This window comes from Manacus candei, unplaced genomic scaffold, assembly GCF_025592945.1.
Source record: "Manacus candei isolate 608988 ecotype Guabito, Panama unplaced genomic scaffold, ASM2559294v1 h1tg000035l, whole genome shotgun sequence".
Taxonomy (NCBI): Eukaryota; Metazoa; Chordata; class Aves; order Passeriformes; family Pipridae; genus Manacus; species Manacus candei.
The window spans coordinates 2,344,313-2,368,391 of NW_026138083.1; the positions used below are offsets into that span (position 1 = coordinate 2,344,313).

At 41.3% G+C, this 24,079-nt stretch overlaps 1 long non-coding RNA gene across 3 annotated transcripts; it reads right to left on the minus strand.

Annotated features, from left to right (window-relative positions):
* Positions 1-298: 298 nt before the first annotated feature.
* On the minus strand, positions 299-23,932 carry LOC127473364 (uncharacterized). 3 transcript variants are annotated; one of them, XR_007905386.1, is made up of 6 exons: positions 22,881-23,932; positions 21,338-21,561; positions 20,506-20,592; positions 17,598-17,651; positions 3,175-3,267; positions 299-2,765 (listed from the first exon to the last, which is right to left on the minus strand). It is a non-coding gene; the product is annotated as an uncharacterized LOC127473364 (long non-coding RNA). The 3 variants fall into 3 exon arrangements; XR_007905384.1 differs by lacking the exons at positions 299-2,765; positions 3,175-3,267 and adding an exon at positions 14,440-15,275 and having other exon boundaries at positions 22,881-23,000; XR_007905385.1 differs by lacking the exons at positions 299-2,765; positions 3,175-3,267 and adding an exon at positions 14,440-15,275 and having other exon boundaries at positions 21,338-21,448; positions 22,881-22,991.
* Between the last annotated feature and the right edge of the window lie 147 nt (positions 23,933-24,079).

Below are 24,079 nucleotides of genomic sequence, written 5' to 3' on the forward strand. Positions count from 1 at the left end.
GGGAGAAATCCAAGGAAAGGAATTGTTCTGCAGGCTTGCTGCAATACAATTTCTGATGCTTCCTGAGTAAGGCTTCCTTTAATATAATTGTTGAGATTTTCACAGTAATATCCCTTTTTTGCTAAGTGAGGTAGATAATATTGACAATGCTGCCAAGTAATTACACCAGCAAAGCAAATCCATGGCATTGTGCCCCTACAATTCCTCCTCTGGCTGCCCAGCATGCAGCTCAGCAAGCAGAGATACAGGCCACTGACAGTAGAAGAAATTGCTTTATTTCTTAATTGTGAAGCTGCAGGTTCCAGAAATGCCACTCACACTTGCAACTCTTCCCAAATAAATAATTGATGGCTTTATAGCTCAGCAGTGTTACCACAAGAGCACAGAATGCAGAGGGGAACAGGCACTTGTTGACACTTGGTGCAGTGTGTTGGCAACTCAGGGGAAGCCAGACAAGCTTTGCTCACGTGGTTCCTTCCCTCACCAACCATTTGATCAGAGCAGAGGCTGAATTAGTTGTGGGAACTTGCTCTGTCACTGATGACAAGGAGCTCATAAAAACACTTGAGCCCAAACTAAAATTTTTCTCCCAAATTGATGCCTATGATTTGGTGACATTCAGGGTGACAATAAATAAAAAACTCTGGAAGTGAGTAAACAACAGCCATCTCCTGCATAAGCTCATGCTTTAGGGAAAGGTTGCAAACTCCAGCTCTCACAAAGTCCTCACCAGTACAGGAGCATGGAAGCCTTTTTTCTTATGCATACGGACTGACTCAAGAGTTTTCTTCAGCTGAGAATTTAATTGCTCCCAATTTTCTAACATAAATTACATTATAATTTACTCCGGTTAATAAAAGGTAAGGATTTTTTACCATTTACTTTGGTAGGAAAAAAAGTTACAGTTAAAGTTACAGTTATCTGCCCAACTACTCTCTACCACTCTTCTAAAGGAAGATTAAAAACAAACAACCAAGCTCCCCAAAAAATCAAGACCCCCAAGGATTTCATTTTCAGCAACGGGCTGAGCTGTGCAATTCCTACAAAACTCATCATCACTGACCTCAGGACACCTCTGATGACATTCCACGTTTTCCTACGGCAACCACCTTTGCTGTATTCTGATTTATATGTAGAACATTGCAGAGTTTGGAATCGGTCCACTGTAACTGACCACTTAAATTATTGGGTCCTTACTTACTTGAATTATTAGTTCAGATTAATCGAAGAAGTTTGTTCCCAAGCCAGTGCTGCTCTTTTAGCCCCAGAGAACCTGAGCCAAATAGTACCATTCTTCAGAGTAACAGAGATGAAATTTTGGCTCACCGTCTTCAATTTTTATTTTCAAAAGTTATAAATATTGCCTTAACTGGGTTATATTATAGACGGTGATCTCTTTAATTTCCACTCTTTTTATGGTCTGTTTTTCGGTACCACAGTTGCTGCCTTTTCACTCCCAGCAAATCAAGCCCCAGAATTTAAAGTGAGATCTGTGTATAACTATATATACATATATGTATATATGTGCTATAAAAACTACAGCACAAATATCTGCATATGCTGCGTGTTTTAAACACATTAATCCACGGCTCTGAAAATATCCAGTATGTGAGCATTCTACTTTTAGGTCCATGGTATTTAAAATGGCTAAGGCTGGCTTTTTGCATCGCACATGAGGCTTTTTTCTGTCGGAAAAATAATAACTGTAAATCTGTTTTCTCATGCCCAAGTAGTCCTTGATGAGACACGTAAGGAAACGCGGTGCGGATTGTCACGAGCGGAGCAATAATCATAAAATTAGAAACAAAAGAATGAGACAGAACAAAGCCCTTTTTTTTTTTTTTAAAGATTCTAAATCACACACAAAACATTTGTTCTGCTCCAGCTCTTTGTGAACTAATTGGCTCTCCTGGAGGGACAGGTAATTGTACTTGACTACACAAGCTGTCCTGAAGCTCCCTTGGAAAGCTCCAGTAAGCTTCCAGTGTTAGCAGCCATCAAGGATTTCACAGGTCAGGCAGCGGATCGATACAGCTAAAAGCAGCAGGGACTGCAATGTCGACAGCAGGTTTCAGAAAACGCTGCAAGTGCCAGTTTGTTCCCCTTCATGCAGAAGCTCAAGACAGCTTAATTAACCCTTGGAAAACACAATTTATTCAGAGGCTCTGCGGGTCTGTACTGGGCCTTATTGGTGAGCTGATAGCGGAGATAGTGTAGCTGGCAGCTCTGAATTCCCATTTCCCCCTCCTGTGCTGTTGCAGTCGGGATGCAAACAAAGCCTGGGTTTGGGAGGATGTTGCCCTGTCCTGAGGAGCTGCTCCAGCAGCCCACGGAAGCAGCTGCTTTGTTAGAAGCTGGTGAGTGCAGCAGGAGCCCGGCCCGGCAGAGCATTGATCACTCACGGCCTGGGCTGTGTGTGTGTGTGTGTGCAGGGAAAAAAGAGAGAGGGGGAAAGAGTCATCTCCCACAGGTCTAAGTGCTTCTTTGCCCTCTTGTAAAGATGTTCCCTTGTTAGTTGTCTACTTTTACTGTCTTTTAATACCACATGGCCATGAAAAGTACAGACAAGGTAATTTTCCACATCCCAAAACACCTACATTTTAGAAGACAAAGAACTTGCCAGGGGTGACAGACCAGTAAGAAGTGAACTTGTCTGATGTGATATTCAAATTTGTGTCTCCAATGTCAGGCCAACAGGCTGAAGGGTTTTTCCTTCCACAGCTCTTTTCAAGCTAAGGAAATCTTCTAAGACATGCACAGAACAACTAAGAAAGAAAAAATATTCGAGTCACTGAGGCTTGGCAATTTTCACATAGAAATCTGCCTGTGAATTCAGGTAAATTATTTATACTATTAACTACTTTAAAATATTAACCATATTTCCATTAGTTTTTAATGTGTATTATTTCAATTACAGCATGTAAATGTATCTTGCTCAGTTTACATTTACTTCCTCTAATGGATGAAAACCTGCCCCTTTTGTTTGGGAACAGTGAACTCTCCCTGGAGGAAGCAGGGCAGACACCACTTCCTTTCCACTGCTTTGTTACTGTTTCTGGTGGTGAACTGAGGAACATTAGGCAGATAAAATCAAATCAGAAGTTTGATTTTTCTGTGTGTGTGCACAGATCATTGCATACACTCACACATACACTTGAAGACTTGTGACATTACCTGTGCAGCTCTGAATCCACATTTTCATCTTCAATAACCACTCAAGGCACAGGAATTTATGATGAAAATGCTGAACAACAAGCAATGAGGATTCTAAAAAAGCAAAAGCAGGCCAGACTATATTTATGATTCTTGTATCAACACATTCAGAAAAATGGCACACAAAAAGCCCTTGACAGAATTATTTAATGTATCTATGTCACAGTCTCCCTGTCCAAGGAACTAGATACTAATTTTTCAGGATAGCTTGTAGGAGACACTCTGCCAGAGGGAGAGGAAGATGCTGCTTGAAGGTCTGCAAGCAAAGGGTGATGACAGACACTTGACACATTCCAACCTGGGGTTTTTCTACCTACTGGGGAGCCAGGAGGGTCTGGGATGGGTCCATCTCACATTTGCATTAATGACAGGAAAGAAAAAATAAACATTGTGGATGAAGAACTTGGACCTCCCCCTGGAAAGGGCAGTTTCACACGAGCGAAACCATCTTCAGTACAAGCACATTGCACTCTCCACGAGAAGAGGGTTTTGCAGATGAATTGGTAACAAAAAAAGACATAAGTAGGTGACAGAAAAGAAGTTTTATGGCCATTTACACCAACTGCAAGTCTGTCTCCAGAATCTGAGAAAACATCCTACTGCTTTAGAAGTCTTTCCTTCCAGCTTGGACTCCAACCAGAACATGCTTGGAAAGACCACAGAATCCAGCTGGCTATCCAAGATTGGTGACATCAAGAAGGATAAAAGAAGCATTGCTAAACATGCTATCCCAGTTCTCAGGAAAGCTTGAAACCGGACTGAGATATGTGAAAGAAAGATTTATGATTACTGCTCGAATATCATTAAATAAATGAAGATTTCTGACTTCAGAGTACACCTGTATGTCCATGGAAAGGTGCTGAGGTGCTCAGGGATGAAAAGAACTTGCTTTTTCTACCTCTGTTTCTGTTTTTCCTGTCACATTATCTTTTTATCTGTACTGCCTTTTTACTTTTGTTTTTATTGTTTTGGGGTTATTTTGCAATATTTACCACTGTAAGGACTTGATCTCAACTGGAACCACGTAGTGCCACCACACAGCAACATCTGACCAGCTGTGGGGTGTGTGACAACAATCACAACATTTGTAGTTAATGCCACAATATTCTTTTGTGCTTATACAGGAGGTACAGACCCTCAAGGAGAGCCCTGCTCTGACATATTCCAAGCAGTGTTATTCATTAGAATCTGTAAGAGCAAAATCTAAATCTGAAACACCTCCAAAATTCCATTTTAATAATATCAACAAAGAGTTTTACAGCCCCACAACACAATTTAAAAACTAAATCCTCCTGTTAATTATCAGGCAGTGCAGGCTCTCCAAGGTTGAGTACCTATTTCTGTTTAAAGGTCGACACTGTAAGTGCTCTAAAATCCACACACTTGCTCAAATTGCCTTGAAATTTGGTGTGCTCCTGGGCATCCCAGGCGAGGTTACACTCACAGGCTTAGGGGCACATTTGCCTGGGCTTTTCAAGATATACCTGAAAAAAACAGCTTTTCCTGAGTGATAAAATGCTGATAAACTGGTTTTTCTATTCTTGCATATCCTTAGTGGGTCAAACCACAGCTTTATACAATGTTTAGATGTTCTTAACATTCAGCATTTGGCATCCTGAGGAGGTCAGTGTCTAATTCCCAGCCCTGAGAGATTACAGAACATATCAGGATTCTGAAATCAAGAGTGGCTTCCACCCTACTGACCAGCTTTAAAATGAGTTGGAGGGTACAAGAGGATGTATAAAATTAACCTACTCTGTGCCTGGTGGCAGTTTTCCTTTGATCCTGCAAAGGAATTCTGAAAACCAGCTGGGTTGGTATTGTCAGTGATGCAAAAACCTTCGACAACAAAGACATATTTTATCACGTGGGGTAAATACAATTAAAATATTTTTTAAAAAGCAAGCTACACACATGAATTCTTGCTTTGAAGGCCAGGGAAACCAATGAGGGAAGGTCACAAGACTGCAAAGAACTTGAGGAGACAAAGGAGGAAGGGGATGAACAACTCTAATGCTCTTTTTCTGCTCTCTTAAATGTGTTTCAGAGGCTCCTCCACAGCTGGTTCAGGTCCTGGGGAAATCCTCTTCCTCTGGAAAGAAAGAATGACTGTCCAAAAGCATGTCCTAGCCACAGGAAAGGAATAGAATTTTAAATCAGTGAAAACCAGGATATCCAAAATAAGATAGCTGCCTAGAAAGAAAACTCTCTAGGGTGGGTTGGCCAGACCTCACAGATGACTTGGACAAAGACCCAGGGAACAAGGCCACAGCAGTGGGCTAATAAAAAGTCATCAGGTTCCCAAAAAAAAGGGACTTATTGCTTTATTTCTAAAGGGATATTGGCTCAATGAGACAAGAGAAAGGGCCTGGAAATTGTGACTGAGGAGACTCAATGTTTTTAGGAAAGTTACAGAAGACAGACTCCCTCACTACTTTTATACTGCATATTTAAAATTCCTGTAGCCATCCCACAATAAAAAAAAAAACAACACAACACCCAAATGTTGGGCAATGTGTCATATTTGTGATTTCTCTGTTAGTAAGCAGGAATTTCTGATTACACAAAGCATCTGCTTGCTGATGGTGTCGTGAGGAAAATATGGTGGAGTTGATGACCAGACGCTGAGTTATTTCCCTGCAACAATTTGCTGAGGGGCTGTCTCGGCTCATCAGGGGGAAGGAGACTTGAGCTTTAATGTTGTTTAAGCTCAAAAAGTCTTAAACTCATGCCTGTCCCTGTGTATATAAAAGGAAGACTTCATTTGTGCTCCCTGCAATGGGATCAGTTTGTTTTTATTGAGAGCTTTGGAACTGGCAGTTTGAAAGAGTCATAGGCCCCTCCTTTTCCACCTTTACATGCCTGTAATGCTACCACACAAAAAAACCCCTCAAAACCAGTTTGTACATTCTTATATATGTGAAATAGGATGTCTGTGTATCTGCTTTAACCATTAAAAAGTTCTGAACAGTGGTTTAAAAGATCCCCAAACTGTCAGTGTGGTGGGGCTGAATTAACTTAGAATTTCAGGTGAAAACAGTACTTGAAGAGAAAGTACCCTAAAAGGAATTTTCCCAGAGGAAACTTTGGGACCAAAAATGGGTCAGTTGAGTTTGTGCTTGTACAATGTTTAGTCTAAGAACTCTTGATATGGGTATCACTTATTGTAAGTGGGACTTTTTCTGTCACTGTTCCAGAGAACAGTGAAAATCATTATATAACCTTCTGGATTTGTCCTAATTAGATTTTTAATATTTCATTCATGTATTTCCCTGATGTATCACATAAAAATCATGCAAAATAAAAGCTTACCAAGCCATAAATTCACTCCTTTTAAGTTTTGTCTTTTTTAAGTTCAGTGTCTTAACTCTTCTAACCTTTCATCACCATCATCCACATAAGGCCAAATGATTCTGGAAAGCCAAAAGGCATCAGGAAGGTCACCAGAGCCATGAAAACTGTCTGCTATTGCTCTATCCCAGAATGGGGAGCCACAGAGGAATGGCACAGAATAAACATGGATTTAGGTCAGGAAAAATCACCCTCCTGCTCCTCTTGCTGCCAGAGAGAGAGAGAAGAGAGTCTTGCTACTCCTGAAAGGAACTTTTAAACTCCCTTTGCAGCAGTTTAGGAGACCTGGCTTAGACACTCCATGAGAACTAATTTGCTTTTCCAGTCTAGCCAAAATACACCAATGCCCAGCCACAGCCCTGAGAAGGGTCATGGTTGGTGATTTTACACAGAGCAAAGGGATTTTTCCATAAGAAAGGTTGTAGTTGAAGGGGATGGAGTCCAGGACTTCAAAATGAAGCACCATTCAAATGCACAGAGTCAGTACTGGAAACAGAGGATCTTTCCAGTTCCTCTTGCAACACTGCTCATAAAAGCAGGACCTAAATGGTGGGAAAGGAAGGAGAGGCTGCTATGCAGCCACCTGGGTGATGCTCCAGGTATTTCTGTCAGCATTGGTGAGACACATAAACATTCATTAAATATCAAAATACTGAAAACTATCTTCTCTCTTATTTTAACATAAAGAATTTCTCATCAGGCACTTCACTGCAGCTGGGTGGCTCAGGCAGTCTGTGTCTGAAGGGAGAAGGAAGGAAAAATAATGAGATCAGCAGTCAGCCCCTGACACGATGGCTGGAGAAGTCACCAACACATTTCTGCACAGCCACAACAGCTCACAGAGCCAGAAGCCTCTGCTAACACCGAAATTTGCTGCTCTAGGTAACTACCCACAGGGGAGTTAGTCCCAGTTTTCCCTTCAGAGGTGTTGTGGCTCCATTCCCTGAGTTTTTTAAAGGCCGGCCCAGGGAAGCAAGCATATGGAAGAGGGGTTTTGCCTTGCTAGGAAGAACACGAGGACCATATGGTTAGAAAGGGACAGGCTTCAGCTCTTCTGTCAGCGTGAGGGCTGTGCACACTGCAGCACAGAGTAAAGCTTCTGAAAGCTGTGGGAGAAAATGGTTAGTGTGAGCTATTAACTTGGTAATTTTCTGCATGTGCTGGGCAAGGATCCTGGGAAATAGCAGGACTCTCTCTGCGGTCACAGGGACTGTAAAGCAACCCTCAACAACTGTTTAGAGAGGAACCTGGTTTAAATCTTGAAAGCCTGGAATCACTTTATTTAGTCAGCAGTGGGGCAAGAGATGATTTAGAAATAGCTTCCTGGTGCGTCTGGAAATACATCTGTATTTCATCAGAGAATGGAACAAACCCGGCGTGTTCCGATGCAGGAATGGGGTGTATGGATGATGTGTTCATTACAGGTACAAATTAGGAAGCTCCTTTGGGAAGATCAGGCTGTTCTGAAGGTCACTGTCAGGTCAGGTTCACTCCAAAGCAGCTTCTTTTTACAAAACCTGGAACTAACACACTTGTACAGGCTGGGCTTTTGTTCAGCTGAGTTTACGTTTGTGTTTTGCTTTCTAATTTCAGAAGAGCCCCAAAGTCAGGCTTTACTTTCGTGTCTCTACAACATTTAAGGACTTCACTCTGCAGTGTCACCCCTGGGCAGAGCTGCCCCGTGCCACTGCTGTCACTCTGCTCCTCAGGGGAGGCTCTGAGCCTGAGCCCTGGTTCACTGCAGCTCTGCTCCACCAACAGGAGGCAACGCTCGGCACTTCTTTGGCTTAAATTCCTTAAGACCACAGGTAATAAGGTTTAAGACATGGTCCTTATAGGCCTTCTTTAGTCTAGCAAATACAAGAAGATACTTGAACATAGCAAGAATCTGTGGATACCTACAGCCCACACTTCTGCCAGGATTAGAACTTGAGAATTCTGACTTTCCAGCCTGTGCTTGTAGGTCGCTGCTTACCATGTGAAACACTAACAAGTACTAATGGATAAATTGCTTTCAGAAATTAACTTTTCTTTAAAGCAAAAAAAAAACCAACCAAGCCACCTCCAAGACCCAAACAAAACTGCCCACAAACATAACCTTTAAAATAAAAGAGGATGCTCTAAGCCAAGCTCTCAGAAAGCAGGCTAAAGGCAGCAGAAACACAGAGAATTTGGGATGCAATTTTTAGCTGCCATTACACACAACAGGTCCATCCCCACAGCAGTTTCCAAGAATGAAAATTCTGCAATATGAAAAACTGAACCAGACTGTAAATACACCTGCCCCAAGGATGATAATCCTGTCAAAAAAACTGTGTCCAAGACTCAGCATAGTTTCCTTCTGAATTGAAGAGCCAAACACTTTAAGAAGAAGAGATATGGACCATATTTTATGATGTTTTTGTATAATGACAAAGGTCTTGTTGACAGAACTGCTTGGAAGAATCTTTGAAAACCTTCTGCAAGAATCAGTTGTGCAGGAAACCTTCCTTTTCTTTAATAAACTAAGATTTCATAACACTAATAGAATGCTATACAAACCTTGACTAAATTAAAGTTATTCTAGATATGCTGTTCTGTATGTTACAATTTACTCAGTGGATTTGTTCAGAATTATAGAAAAATGACAAATCATTAGTAATTATAATCCCTAAATGACAATTTTAACAAGGTGGGAAAACCATAGGAGAAAGCAAAATAGTTGAAAGAATTTTCACTTGATTTAAATTAAAGTGTACCTGTGAAAAGCTATTTTGGTAATGAGTTGGAATGCTACATGTCTCTCACACAAGGTACAATTCTATGGATTAAAATATAAAAATATAACATTCAAATATGTTTTAGACACATTCCTTGGAATCTAGAGATCATCTGGTATTTCACTATGTTCCTGAGCTTTTCTTGGAAATCAATGTTTTTATTAAAAAGAAAGCAACCAAACAAAAACCCAACTACAACAAACAAAACCCCACACATATTGAGATACCCTGGGAAAAAATGCACATTCTTAGGACTGGTTGTTGTACAACTTGGACAGGCACCTGCAAAACATGCAAGTCTCATCAGAGCTTAAATACTGATACAGGTGAGTTTGTTTGGCTCCCTTTAGTACCCACACTGCCAAATTTTCATTAATTAAGTCGTCACAGTAATTGTCTGTGGTACCTCGATGAAGCAGAGACCTGAGGTGACCTTTAAAGGCTGGGAGTGACTTCAGTGCTGTGATCACACCACTAAAAGCACGTGCTGGTTCTCTGCTTTCACCTGCTGCCCTTTCAAAGCAGTGCAAGTTCTTTAACAGGTTTCCCCCCTCCCTTTTATGATAATCCAGAGTCTTAAGCTTGGTGCAGACAAGAGACTTGTGAGTAGATTGATGCATAAACTACAAAGCTTTGGGTTTTTTTTTTTGCAAAAGTGCCAAACCCTCAAATGCCCTTGTGTATGAGCATCAGGTGTCACTGGGGACAGTCCCTCCCACACCAGCTCACAGCACATTATAACACAGGAGCTGCTTTAAAATAAAAGACAACCACGCAACAAACTTGCCTGTTCTAACAGCAGAAGAATAATTCACGGAACTCTTGGACTTTCCAATGCTTTGTCTAGGTTTCTGTTTCATCTGCTTGTGTTCCTTGACTCATGCAAATGCCAGTATGAAAATCACCCTTATAAACATGGCCCTCTAAGCATTTGTGGGTTTTACTGTGCATTTTGAACAAGCTTTTTGATATTTTCATTTTACAACCAATTAATGAAAGCCCACTCTGAGCCATAAAGAGGAAATAATGTCAGGTTCTGACAGATGTTTTGCATGCATTCTGCATTTATTACAATGTTTTCACTGTAAAGTTGGAAAGAGAAACTGCAAATAAGGTTTTGTTTATCCATTGCACCTTAAAAATACATCTTGGGGAGCCCTCAGGAAAATAAATGAAAAATCATCCCAGGTATTGAAAACAAAGTTCCTAAAAGTTACAGAAGTCTCCAGCACTCCTGCCCAAAAGAACAAGCAATTGTGTTCTTTCCTGATGCTCTTACTTCTTTTTCTACAATCTCTTTAAACCTGGGATGTAAAATATCTATTACCATTTTTCCACTTACTACACTGGATGTCCTTTGCCTTGTGTTCCCTGGATTTCCCTGCAGGAATCAGGAGCTGGATGACTGTCACCAGAACCTTCTGCAGAGGCTCCTCTGTGGCTTTATCCCCATGATTATTGCTTGCAATGGTCTCATTAGGCTGTTTTGTCCCCAGCTACAATAGGAAGGTGGCTTTTATGCTTTCCCTGTTTAGAAATGACCTCTTTGTCTAATCCATAAAACTCTTTCTTCCCTTAAACATTCTTCTTTTAAAAAGCTGTTATTATGGCAGCAATAATAGTAAGTAAGAACAGTGATGAAATTAAAGCCTTGCATTAGACAAATACAAAAGCATCACAGTAGTGAGGAATCAAATACAGAGAGTGTGTTTGGAATTACCTTGCTCTTCCTTTTGCCAAAAACTAAGCCCGTATCAGTGCAGAAAAACTGAGGACAATAACTAACCTGCAAAAACTAGAAATGAACCTCACTCCCTTGTGCATTTAGCTATTAAAAAAAGAGATTTAAAAGCCACAGTGGAACTCCACTAAAGAGTCAAGGAACAAAGCACATGAGAGCTAGAGAATGACAAGATCATTGATAGCTTGAGGGAAACTCTGAGAACTTAGAAAGGGAAAGAAAGTGTTGTGAAAATTAAGCAATTCTAATTCATCCAGTCGTGGGGAACAAGTGCCTTCTGCAGGGCATTAATACAGACTGAACTGGTTTCTTTTTGGATTACAAAATTATGTAAAACTACTGAGCACAACTGCTACGAAACTAAAAATAATGCATATATCTGATTAACAATACAGTTGAAAGGTCTAGAAATTCCAGAGCTGTGAAGGCTGTGACAGCCTTTGTGATCATCTGTTCTGATAATCACAAGCTATAAAACTTCACCCTGTAATTTCCACACCCAAGTCAGTTAAAGGGGCCGAATTTGTGGCCTGTCATAACTTGGTGGGATGGAAGAGTTGATAGAAATTTATTTCGAAACAAAGATTACTTTTATAGCCTGTCAGGAAGAATTAATTTCACAAGATCCCTGCAATCTTTCTCCTCTTTCTGTAATTCATATTTTGTGGTCAGTACACAAAGCAAAGCAAAATGGTTTCTGGGCATTTTAAAGTCAGGCCATGTTTGGAAAGCTGAGGTGTAGATTTGCTTCCTCTCTCCCAATCCTGTGACTTGAAATCCATCTGGAATGGCCTCCTTATCCAATGTCCTTACACACAGCCCTTCCATAGTGTTGGTGCTGCTCTGCTGTGTGGGTAACATTTCCCTTGGCTGCATTATTGCTCCTTTACCTGCCTTGGGGACAAATTTATGCAGACCTTCCTTATGGATTTTCTGCCACCTATTAGAATAGGGAATGTGACTCCATTTGCTTTATGCATATTGTCTCTCTCATTTGGATTCAGGTGCCCTTCACTCCTTAAGAGCAGGGTCAGCTCTTTAACAGAGGAAAAGTGCAAGACTGTACTTCCCAATCTAAAGGGGATGGGATCCAGGTGGTCATCCTTGCTGGATTACACATGGCCCTTGTAGAGCTCATAATGGTTTCATAAGAATGCAAATACAACTCTATATGACTTTATAAAGCCACACTGCACACAACTGTTGTACAGCTAAAGCTACTTCTTTCTCCTTACAATGTTACATGCCCACCTCTGCCAGAAATTTAGCACATGCCAACCAAAACATCTCCCCAAAATTCCTAGGGTGTCAGCTGGTTTCTAGCTTCCTTTCCTAAGAATTAACTCCCCCAGGTGCTGAAGTGAGCCACATTAACAAGAAGGATACAACAAAGATCTACTGCCTTCCTGTGCATGGACACAGGCAGGGGGGAAACAGGGGAGCCTGGAAGGTGTGTTTTTTCCCTGCTCCAGCCCCACAGAGGCAGGCAGAGAACCGTGGGTGGGGGAGTCCCTTTTCCCAGCTAACAAGTGACAGGACGAGAGGAATCGTCCTTAAATTGCACCACAGGATGTTTGGATTGGATATTAGGAAAAAATTTTTCCATGAAAGGGTTGTCAAGCACTGGAACAGGCTGTCCAAGGAAGTCATGGATTCATCATCCCTGGAGGGATTTAAAAGAGGAGTAGATTTGGAACTCAGAGACCTGGTTTAGTGTGGCCTCAGCAGTGCTGGGTTAACAGTTGGACTTGACCATCTTAAGGGTCTTTTCCAACTCAAATGACTCTGTGATTCCATTCTATGTGAACAAGGGGATGGACTGGGATAGATTATTAGAGCTTAATGACCCCTTGATTAATTTGTTGTTGACATTTACTCCAAGGAGGCAACAGAACAGAGGAGAGAGCCATAAGCAAAGGGAAGGCTGTCTCTGGAGACTGGCTGGGTTTGGTGTTTTCAGTGCTTTCAGTGGTTATGCTAAACAGCTGTTTCATTATTTATGTAAAAAGCAGTAGCACATGAAGGCTGGGATTCTTGGAAGGAAATCTTTTTTCTTTTCTTAAAGACATGCCTCTGGATTCCTGCAAGTGATATTTACATCCTTAAGGGATTTCCTCAAATGCCTTCCCATGCCAATCTGCTTTCCATAAAGCCCCGATGGGATGAACCACTCAATTACAGCAGGTCACTGGAGTGATGTAATGACAGTGTCAGGGACAGACACTCACACAAGGCAGTTCCATCTCATACAGGCAGAAAAACTGTAGTGATCTCAGCTGATTTCTATGATTTTGTGAAATTGTAGATACCAAAGTGAAACACAGTCTTGAACTTTCATGCAATATTAATTTACACCTTCAAACTGTGACTTCTGTGTATGGTACAATTAATTCCTCGACCAGTGTAAAAGCCCTCATTAGATGTGCTGTGTCACAAAAATTTCTGTATCATCTAAGGAATCAAATCCCCAGTGAAGAAACTAATACAGTGCATTACACCATAATGCACAAAGAAATCAGATGTTTCTTACAAAAACTTTAAATCACAATCCTTTTACATCATGTGCAACTCACGGACTCTCCTGACTAAAGGTGGTAGTTTAATAGTAATGCTTGGACTTGGACTTGGGCCTGTTCTTGCTTCACCTTTTCTTCTACACTATGGAGGCATCTCCACCAGGGGTTTAGTTCAGATCAGGATTACAATTTCAAAGCAAAGCTCCTGATTGTCTCCCCTCACCATGCCTTGGTTTGTGGTACAAAACAGTTGAGGAGTATGAGAACTAATTCCCTCAGGAGTGAAAGAAGCCATGTGAATTTTGGAATGAGTGTGGGTACATCTAGAAAGGTGAGTTCCAGAACACTGATGCTGTTGGGCTGAGTTGCCTTTTTCAACTCTGCACATCAAGTATTACTGAAACCCAACCCTGTGGTGTCCCTGAAGGGGAGTAAATCTGATCCATGTATTCCTGAGGCTGGGAGGAGAAGCTGAATGCAATGGCCCATCCTGACAACAGCACAGCACCGGCAGGACAACTGATGGAAAGCCTGACTTCTGCTGCCCTCCCTCCTGCAGCAGGACATGGAACTGGAATGCCAGTGAATGAGAACTGTTGCTAACTGAGCTCCTGCTCAGAGGGCCCAAAGTCCTTTGGATGCCCCAGCACTGAAGGAACAGTTTCTGGTTTCACACCCCCTTTGATGCCCTATTTGCAGCTCTGAGGGATGGCTGCTGTGATGTGCCCACTGCCCATCCCCTGGCTCGCTCAGGAACTCACAGTGCCACTGCTGTGGCTATAGAATACCTTAAATATTGGCCACACGGTCTCCACTGAGCACTTAAAGCGAGTCTGCAGTGTACTGTAGTAAAGCAAACAGCTGCACCCTGCACAGAACAGTTCAGAGCTCCAAATGAAATACTGGAATGATCTCTCCAGTGCATCCAGCTTTATTGCACAGAGAGATGAGTCCATGAAGACTGTATACACAGAAGCATTATTTTTTGATGGAAGTATAGTACTTAGCTTTTAGAAAAGCAGTGCTGACTGGTTTTCCTGTGCTCCACTTGTGAGCACCGTGTACCCAGCTGTCCCTTTTCCACAGCTTTATGTATCATTCCATGTATTATTGATACTAGGGAAAGGCAGAGCCACACAGGAGTCAGAACTCGTTTACATTTCAGTTATGTGGTACAGCTATTGATGCTATTGTGTCAAAGGTATTTCTGTTTATTCAGCACTCTTAGGACCCATGGAGAATGCAAATAAATTAAAAAAAAAAAATGAAGCTTCAATTAAAAGAGTTGTGATATTTCCCCCAAAATATATTATAGTTCTATATTGATTTAATGGCCTGTTACTTTTAAAGTGACTGCTTTTAAAACAGTTGCACACAGTTGCCTTTATCACTACAAAAGCACTGTCAAGTGTAGAAGTACGGAATTAGTGCACTTATGTTAAAGAAAATTAAGGCAGAATGCCCATCTCCTTAACTTTATGTTCCCTTAATAGACACTCATTCTTCATCTTTTTCCTTTCAAATGTAAGAAAGCTTGAAAGACTTAAACCAGGTTTCGTTTAATAAGAGAAAATAAGAAGCCTGCCACACAGAAAATTACTAAATTATGCTCAGTTTAGGGGTTCCACTCTTCTCTTTTGCCTCAGGCTTTTGGGACATTAAGGCCACGTTATAAATCCTGGTCAGTGCTTTTTTCTAAAGAGCAGAAATGAGAGTTTATTAGCATCACAGTGGTTGCCTCAATAATGACAAAACAGTTGCTCATTACTGCTCATTAGATTCATATTAGATTCATTTGCAACAGCAATACATCTTCTATTCGTCCTCGATTGCAAAACAACAGATATGATTTGACACCTGCTGTAGTACAGAATTCATTAGAAAGTAATGACACAAATACGATTTCAATGGATGGACTTAGTCTTCTGCCCAGATCTGATGGGTCTAAAATTTGTCATTTAATGTAGAATTTATATAGGATAAATACCCCAGCAGGCAACCAGCTCCTTTAAATCATGTGCTCCAATAAAATATCACACCCAGAAGCAGAGGAGCCAAGAGCAGACACACAAACAAACAAGCAAATTCACAGGACCCTCTGCAGTAGCATACATTAACTGTGGCTGTTGATATCCCTAATATGGAAGTTAGTCACTAATTTTTAAAGTCACAGAAAAGTGCAAAAAAGTTACATTTTCATCAAAATATTAAGGCAACGAGTAAACAGGTCCCATTTTCCCTTGAAAACTTCTGGGACAAACTGAGCCCAGGATGTTACTGGAACACTTGGTTAAATGCCATTGCCTTAATTTACTGGAATAGCCATTATTGTATCTCTACACTTTGGAAGCACCAAACTAATAACAGTGCTTAAATTGGCTGAAATCACTTCTTTTCCTAGAAAATCCTATGGGGAAAAAACAAAATTATCTCAAAACTCATCAGTTCTTGCCCTTTTCTCCTGTGCAAGGGATGAAAGTATATGCAAGTAATAGGTGTTCACATCATGAAGCAGAGAAAGATGGGCTGATTGCAAAATCTAGCCCTGAATACCCTAAAATATTATCATATCTACCTATAATACACATCATAATACCTTCAGCCTTGTTATTACCTTTCTGAAGGTACAAAACAAATATCCTGTTTCTGTTCTCTGCCCAGCTCTCCATCCAACTATCAAGTTAATTAATCCCCTACCACTTACTGTTTATGCAAAGGGGTTTCTGGGTGTTCCTACCCCTCGACACACCTGACATCTGAAAAACCACAGAATTCTGCTTACTCTGCCTCTGGCAAGAAATTTCTTCACAGTTTCTTATCAAATCTGTTTCTTACAAGAACTGCTCTCCAGCAGAAGAGTTGCTCTTCCACTCCATAATCTAGCTCTGCTTTTCACAGAAAAACTAGATGTGATCACTGCTCTCTGCATTGGTTGAGACAACTTTCGTGATTTAACACTTACAGAGTGGACAGGACTGTAAAGGTGAATTTATCAGTGAAAGACTACCAAAAATGTATTCTGAATTTCATCATAAAAATATCTGATTTGATACAACCTAGAATCAGGTCTGACTTTCCTTCAGACATCTAAAGTCCTGTTACCTGCTCACGGTCATCCTGTGATTCTCCTCTTCTTCCTCCATACCAGCAGTTTCAAGAAGCAAAGCCATAAGTTTTGTACCATGAAATTCTGTTTTGTTTCTCTTACACCAGTACTCCAGTGCCTCACAACTTTATTCTTCAGCAAATTGTTTAAGGACACATCTATTTTGGTTTTGTTGCTCATGAAATCAGTAATACTGAATGACACAGGTCCTGAGGTAGATCCCTTGGAAACTGGTAACCTCTCTGTCATATGCTATTTCCCCTTTCAGTTTATTACTCCTTGCCCACTGTTTCATACTTTTTTGCACTTATTCACACATTCTCCAGCTTAATTAATAGTTTCCCATGTAACTCTGCATTAAACACCTTGAAGTCCAAATGAATTGGTTCTATCACACTTCTCTTGTCTAGTTTTCTTAGCAAAGATAGATACCAAGTTATTTTGGCACGATGCAAAGCAGCAGTGCCTTTTATTCCACTTTCCAGTTATCATGATGGACTATGATTATTCTTTCTGTCAAAATTAGTTCTAAAGCTGCAAAGTTTTGATGTCAGGTTACCAGACTTTTAGTGGCTTATGTCACAACCCTTTCTTAATTGTAAGTATGTCCAGTGTGATACTGGACATATATATTTCCTTTGGTTCTAATAAACTATGGAATGGAAGTTGTCATCTTGCCTCTTGACTGGTGTCACCTGGCACAAACCACTCAAAATATGTATTAAACAGAAAGACTGCTGATAACACAGGGTTTATAAAAGGCATCCTTTAGCTAAGTGGGCACTGTTTTCTCAGGAATTATAGGAACTATTTAAAGGCTATTTCAGTGTGTGATCTCGTGTCCCTGCTCTTTATAGAGCAGAATTCAGGAAAAAATCACATACAATTCAATATAATTAAAAACAACACACCTGCCTTGGTTCAGCCAACCACTAGAACAGCAGCTCCTGGATTTTCAAGAGTCACTATAAATGCAAATCAGATGAGAAAAATAAATTAATTGAAGTGAACCCTCACTTGACTAAGACAACTGCTTTTAAAAATCAGCTGTTAGGAAAATTCCTAGCCTGATTATTGAAGAAATCAGAGCCCCAGACACTGAATCCCAAACCACCAAATTATCCCATGTCTTCTCTCCACTGTGATTCTGCTCATGGAGTTGACCCCATGGCAGTGGGTAGTGGAGCACCATCAGGCCAGGACAGTGCCTTGCTTTCCTGGGAATGCTGGACACATGACACAGCACTATTTTATCAGGCATATCATACACTGGATTTGTCACTTCACTGCTGTTTTTAACGAAAAAACCTCCCAAACACACCCCAAAACCAAACTACAACAACAAACTGAAAGGAGTCTTAACGGTCATTAAAATCAACAGCCTCCTGATCTCTCCTGGGAAAGAAGGCATTGGCACCCTGCCTCCTTCCTTCTGGATGGGATCTGAGACTAACAATGCAAATATATTAATATTGCATGGTCAGGGCTACTTTCTATTAATATGCCATTAATAAAACAACCTTTGCACTACATTTAAAGATCATGAAGATCAATATTTATTCTGAGGTCAGGGGAAAAAAAAAATCAATCTTGCAGTAAAATGAGTCATATTTAATATATCCCCTCATCATAATTAAGTTTATACATAAAAAGTAGCATTGATATGTGAATAATGAATGCTATGACAGATGAGTTCCCCTTCTTGAACAACTTCATGTGGTTAATCTCAGAAATGGAAAGACTGAAGTGATTATATGCACCTTCTCCCTGAGTGCTTTGCCAAATTCCTCTTGGCTTCTCTAAACCTTTTCACACGCACTGCAAAAGAAGTTACTGCTTCTTGTTGACCACGAACACTGGTGTGCTACTACTAATGTTCCTGTAATCTCTTTATCCCATTCCAGAGAATCTCAGTGCCTCCAACCAAGCCACCCAGAGTGCTTCAAATGGATAAAATGACACAAAAATGAAATTATTCATATAAAGTCAGTCAGTAGCAGAGCCAGGATTAGGACTCCAGGAATTAGTCCCATAAGGGAAATCATTCCTGATCCCCCTCTCTGCTCCAGCCACTAGACATCCTGCTCTCCCTGCAAACACAAGCCATTCCCAGAGCAGCAATAAACTTAGATCACCTCTTCACACATTTCTGAAAGTAAACATGGAAAACACTTTTCCTTCAGTGCTCAGAAATAAGTGCTTTCTAAAGGCACAAGCAAGAAAACCCCTGACACCCAACAGATAAGGAACACAGCCAGGGTCTGACTGTCTTTTCAGCTACAGTGACAGGAACAGGGAGTCACATCTCATCCCAACAGCCATGAAAATGAGGACAGCAGGAACAGGCTCGGGGACAGGAATCCCGGCCCTGGCTGGATAGATTCTGTAGCTCATTCAAAAGCCACACATCCCTTACTTGCTTCAGGGCTTCTGGTGCTTCTGTTGCCAGGTTTGCCCTTGTATTGATGCCCTGATCTGGTTAGTTCAGAACTGGGGCTCAATTCCATGAGGTAGTAGGGGGAGTGTTAAAGGAGACTGGGTACACAAATTCCAGAGGCTAAGTGCCCCCTCTAGAAGTGTGGGAGTCATTCATTCAGGCTACTTTACACTAAAGCAGATGTCACCTATTGCCATTGTCATCTCTTGTACTTTACCAGCACTTTTCAAATAATTCCTAGTATTGTATTTCAGATGAAACTCCCAAGATTTCCAATCTTCTGTATTGTCTTTAAAGAGAGGAGTATTTTCTTACCTGCCTTTTAAGAGTCTCAGCTGTTTTCCTCCACTCTGTTTAACATGTAAAAGCCTTTAATACTTTGAACTTACCACGAGATGCAAACTACAAGAAGTGTCTACATGAAAAACCTTAATCAGTCAGGAAGTTGGTAAATGATGTCTCCATGCCATCCATATTGAGTGTCCATTACTCCTGGACATAGCACATTAACTGACTCATTAGCTATTGCAAACCATATGGACTTAGGTTTGGGTGGGTTGCTCTCATAATATCCTGAGGTGAGCTGCCTAATTATTGTAATTAGGTGATCTCAATCAGGGGGCCAGTCACACCAAATGGAGTCAGGAGTCTCTGAAATGGGTGTCAGCACACCCAGACAATGACTGAGCTGAGCAACATGGCCCCTGGATGTTGGAGATCCCCTGATACTGCAAAAAGTAATCACTTCCAAAGTTCTGAGGAAGTGGCAGCGAGCATAGTGACAATGGAACAGGCACAGCCAGAGCAGATGCACCAACACAAATAGTTTTCTCAGCAGAAACTGGGAAACTTGATGCCTGGTTGTCAATGGTCTTAATACAGAGATGTTACATCTCTAGAGTAAATTTAGCCATGATATTTTAAGCAACAGTGAGGTCTGGAGAAGGGGGGGGGGGAATTAAATGTGGAAGGGCTAAAATGTCAGCGTTAAATACCACACAAGCATCACAATGCAACAGTGAGAGAAGCTACAAGTGCTCACCTCCTGCAGCAAATTTGAGGGGCTTTGAGTATGTGATACTGCAAGATTTCATATAATTGACTGCAACAGTCTATATTCAAGCTGGGCTTTCAGCAGTGAGAAGAAAAAAAGATTAAAATAAAGGGAAGATGGACTGAATGTTCAATGCAGAGTGCTTTAAAACAAAGACAGAAACAAATGCAGTTGAACTGCACACAGGATAAATCCTCCAGGGCAGGGCCTGTGGCCTTCAGCTGTTTGCAGCAATGTGCCAACTGGAAGTCAAATAACAGCAATCTGATAGCATTTTTGGTTGATACTGGTAGGATTTGTATACTTTCACTCTTATTAGAATACACACCTTTCTCCTGTAAGGATTCTTGAGTCTGGCAGTAGTGGTGGCTGTATGACCTTGAAGGGAAATTGCTTCTGTAATAATTAGGCTTTCCTGAAAGAAACAAAACCAAGCAAAAAAACCACCCTGGTATCTATAATTATTTTGGCCCTTTTTGCCCCCTACATCACCTAACTTGCTAATTTGTAGCAACTTTGAAGGCAACAGAGGCTTTAACGTGCCTAAATGAGGTTCACGGTTTTTTTGGGGGGGGGGTTGCTAATGCCCTGCTGAGCAGGACAGGGCAGGGCAGGAGAAAAAAGCTTTCTGTCCAGTTCAGCCCAACAGGAAAAGAGGATTCCTTAGTCCCACCCACAGACACAGGGATGTGCTATTTATAGGGCCAAAGGGCCTGCTATCAACTTCTAATCTGGTTAGAGCCTTTCTCAGGGCTGTTGATTTTTAAAAACATGTATGTGGGAATTTTGTGTTTTACAGTGTCCAAAATGGACTTGTAAAATACTTGCTAGGAACATTCGTGTACTACTTTTTGTGGGCCTACTAGTTACTGTTATTTATTAATAAAGATCTGGATTTAAATAATAAACTGATTCTTTGGGAGTGGTCTGGTATGTGAAGGAAACTTTTCTTTTTAGTATTTTTTTTTTAATGAGTGATATTATTAGTCTCTATTGCATTCCTGTGCAATTGCCTCTAAGGGTTTTGAACTCTTGTAATGAATGATAAAACCTTGAAAATCTTTAACTTCATACCTATTCTCTTTCAAAAAAAACCCCAAACAAACCCCAAACAATCCAACAACCCCACAGTTATTTTCCATGACTTGTAGCATACATACCTTGAACCCTTTTGTACGACAGAATGTTACACTGTGTGAGCTGTGAAGGAGCTGCAAGTTATCAAGGATGGCTCAGGTTTCAGGTATTCTTCCATCTGGATGAAGTTGAAGCTGTAAATTTACAGTTTCTTTTACTAGTATGAGAAAACTTTTACTTAAAAACCTTAACTACCTCTGCAGGTGTGTGTTGTGGGAGTCAAAGGGATGTCATGTGGTCTTGTTGCCTAAAATGGAAGAAAAGAACTTTCTGGACAATATTAATATAGATAAAGACTTCAGTTTTCAAAACCAGTAACAGATTGCATTATTCTACTGTATCCATTAGCAACTAAATAGACCCCTGTGCACCTATTTTTACTTTTAGTTTGGCTATTAGCTTATAATGGCTATTTTTGAAATAGCCTTTTTTTGATTACTTCATTATTCCTCAGAACTGCATGAACTTGTTTTCTTCTTTTGTGATCTTGCTCATGAATAAAAAGAGCTAAATGAGCTCAAAACAACTCATATTTACAAGCTGGGAAGTTTTGCATTGAGCCCCAACCTCTCATTAAATCAATGTGTCCTACTAATTTGCTGATGTTAAAGTATTCTCAGTGGTTTTGTGGGGACAAAAGGCAATTCCAGTTCTAACATACTTACAAATAAAACAAAAATAGGAATATCTAATCAGTTCTGTTTCCTTAGGATCATGTCTCTTACTATTCATTCATACTCATTCTATTTTTTTTCTCCATACAATTTCTACAAATTTTGAGTCTTTTAATTTATGGTGTTTTCTCCTGGATCAAAAAAAAAAAAACCCAACAACAAACTGTCTTGAGATACGTAACAATGTAGATGTCTGCTTGCAATGTAATACTATCCCTGGTATCTGCTAGATGTCTGGATGACAAAATAAACCACATCTGATTTGTTTTACTTTCTTATTCTGGTGAAATTTTGTGGGCAGGGAAAAAAACTCGGAAGCAGGAAGATCCCCAACACACTTTCGTTTCAGTTTAATCATGTGTACACCTCTTAGCAATAGCTGAGCAAAAAAAGCTGTTTCCTTAAACAGAGGCTTATCCTCTGATTCCCAGGCAAGTATTTAGAGACAATTTACTTCTGAAAATATTCTTCACCCCTGGCAGAATAGTGGTTTCACCCCAGGTAACAGATACCCCAAGCACTGCTCAAATTGAATAAAAGTGTGAATTCTCTCCATAAGTGGTGATGGTTTCTTTGATGCTGGACTGGGCATCTGTAGTTGTTTGTTTCTTTTAAATAAACAAAACAACCCCAACGCCACTCTCTTACAGTGTGTTTTGACAGCTGTTGGTAAAAGGGGAAACCCTATAAAATGCTTTATGGCAATCTTGAATTTCTACCCTTTATGGTCGAGCTTTCTGCTGGCAATTTTTGAGCTGGTCCTTTCACTGATGATAAAACCACAAAGCCTGCAAGACTGACAAAGCAGAAAAGGTTGTTACATTAAGGCTTAATGTACTGGCAGCAACACAGACTTTGCAGTCATAATCTGTGTCACTACTTTTAAGTTCACTTGCAAATTATGGGGTTGCTGAAGAAGTTCTGGATTTTGGTTATTCTGGAACTTTTTTTAAAACTTTCCTTTTTAAAAAATGACTTAGAAGTTTAAGTTTTAAACCTCTCTTTTTTTTTTTTTTCTCAAAAGGACCTGTCACTATGTTGTGGTGGCCCCCAGTGACCACCACCTGGGGGAACGGGCCCTGACAATAAAGCAAAGCTGACACAAAATGGTGGCTTGTGCTCAAGATGGCGGCTTGTTTCCCTGGGATCTTGGGGAATTAAACCCCACCTCACTGTATCCTTTATTGCCAAGGTGATGGGGCTGATCCACCCCTGGGTCAGATGTATGTCTCCCGGAGCACTGGCTGACCCACCTGAGGTGGCCATTGCCCCTTCCCTGTGCTGTTTTGGGGTACCTGTGTTTCTGTGTGTAAATCGTGATCCCTGTCCTCTGCCAGGAAGATCCTGAGGTAAAATCGAAGTGGCCTGAGGGGTGGCACCATGTCAGTTCTGTGACTTCACTGCACCTCCTGAAGGGTTTTGCTGCACCTCAAAACCCCTGTGAGCTGAGGTACTTTTGTTACCTCAGTCAGGAAACAGTTTGATCACCTACTTCACTAAGCACCAAATAACTTAAAAAAAAAAAAAAAAAAAAAAAAGGAAAGAAAAAGTTTCTAACTTGCAAAACCCAGATTAAAAAAGCTGGAGAGCTGGAGCACCCGAGGCTGAGGTGGCTTTGTGTGCCCTATCCGTCTACTCCCTCTCCCTGCTGCTCCGTCTCCAATCTCCCATCTCCCTTCTCCATCTCCCTTTTCCTCACCCCTGAGGCGAGAAGCCGGAGCCTCTGGGGCTGAGGCGGCTTGGCAGGTGCCATCTCCGTCCTCCATCACCTCCCTGAGGTGAGGAGCCGGAGCGCTTGGGGGCTGAAGCGGCTTCGAGGGCGCCATCTCCCTGCTCCGTCCCCCATCCCCCTGTTGTTCCGTCTCCCAACTCCCAGCTCCAACTCCCCGCTCCATCTCCCCACTGCTCTGACTCCCAACAAGCAGCTCCTTCTGCTGCTTCCATCTCCCCGTAGCTCCGTCGCCCCGAGGCGAGGGCGGTGTTGGTGCCTCACGGGCGGGCTGAGGGGAGGCGGGAAATGGCGCGCGCCCCGCCCCGCTGAGGGCCCTGAGGCGACGGCGGGAGTCCCGTCCCGGCCTGGGCTGGCCTGGG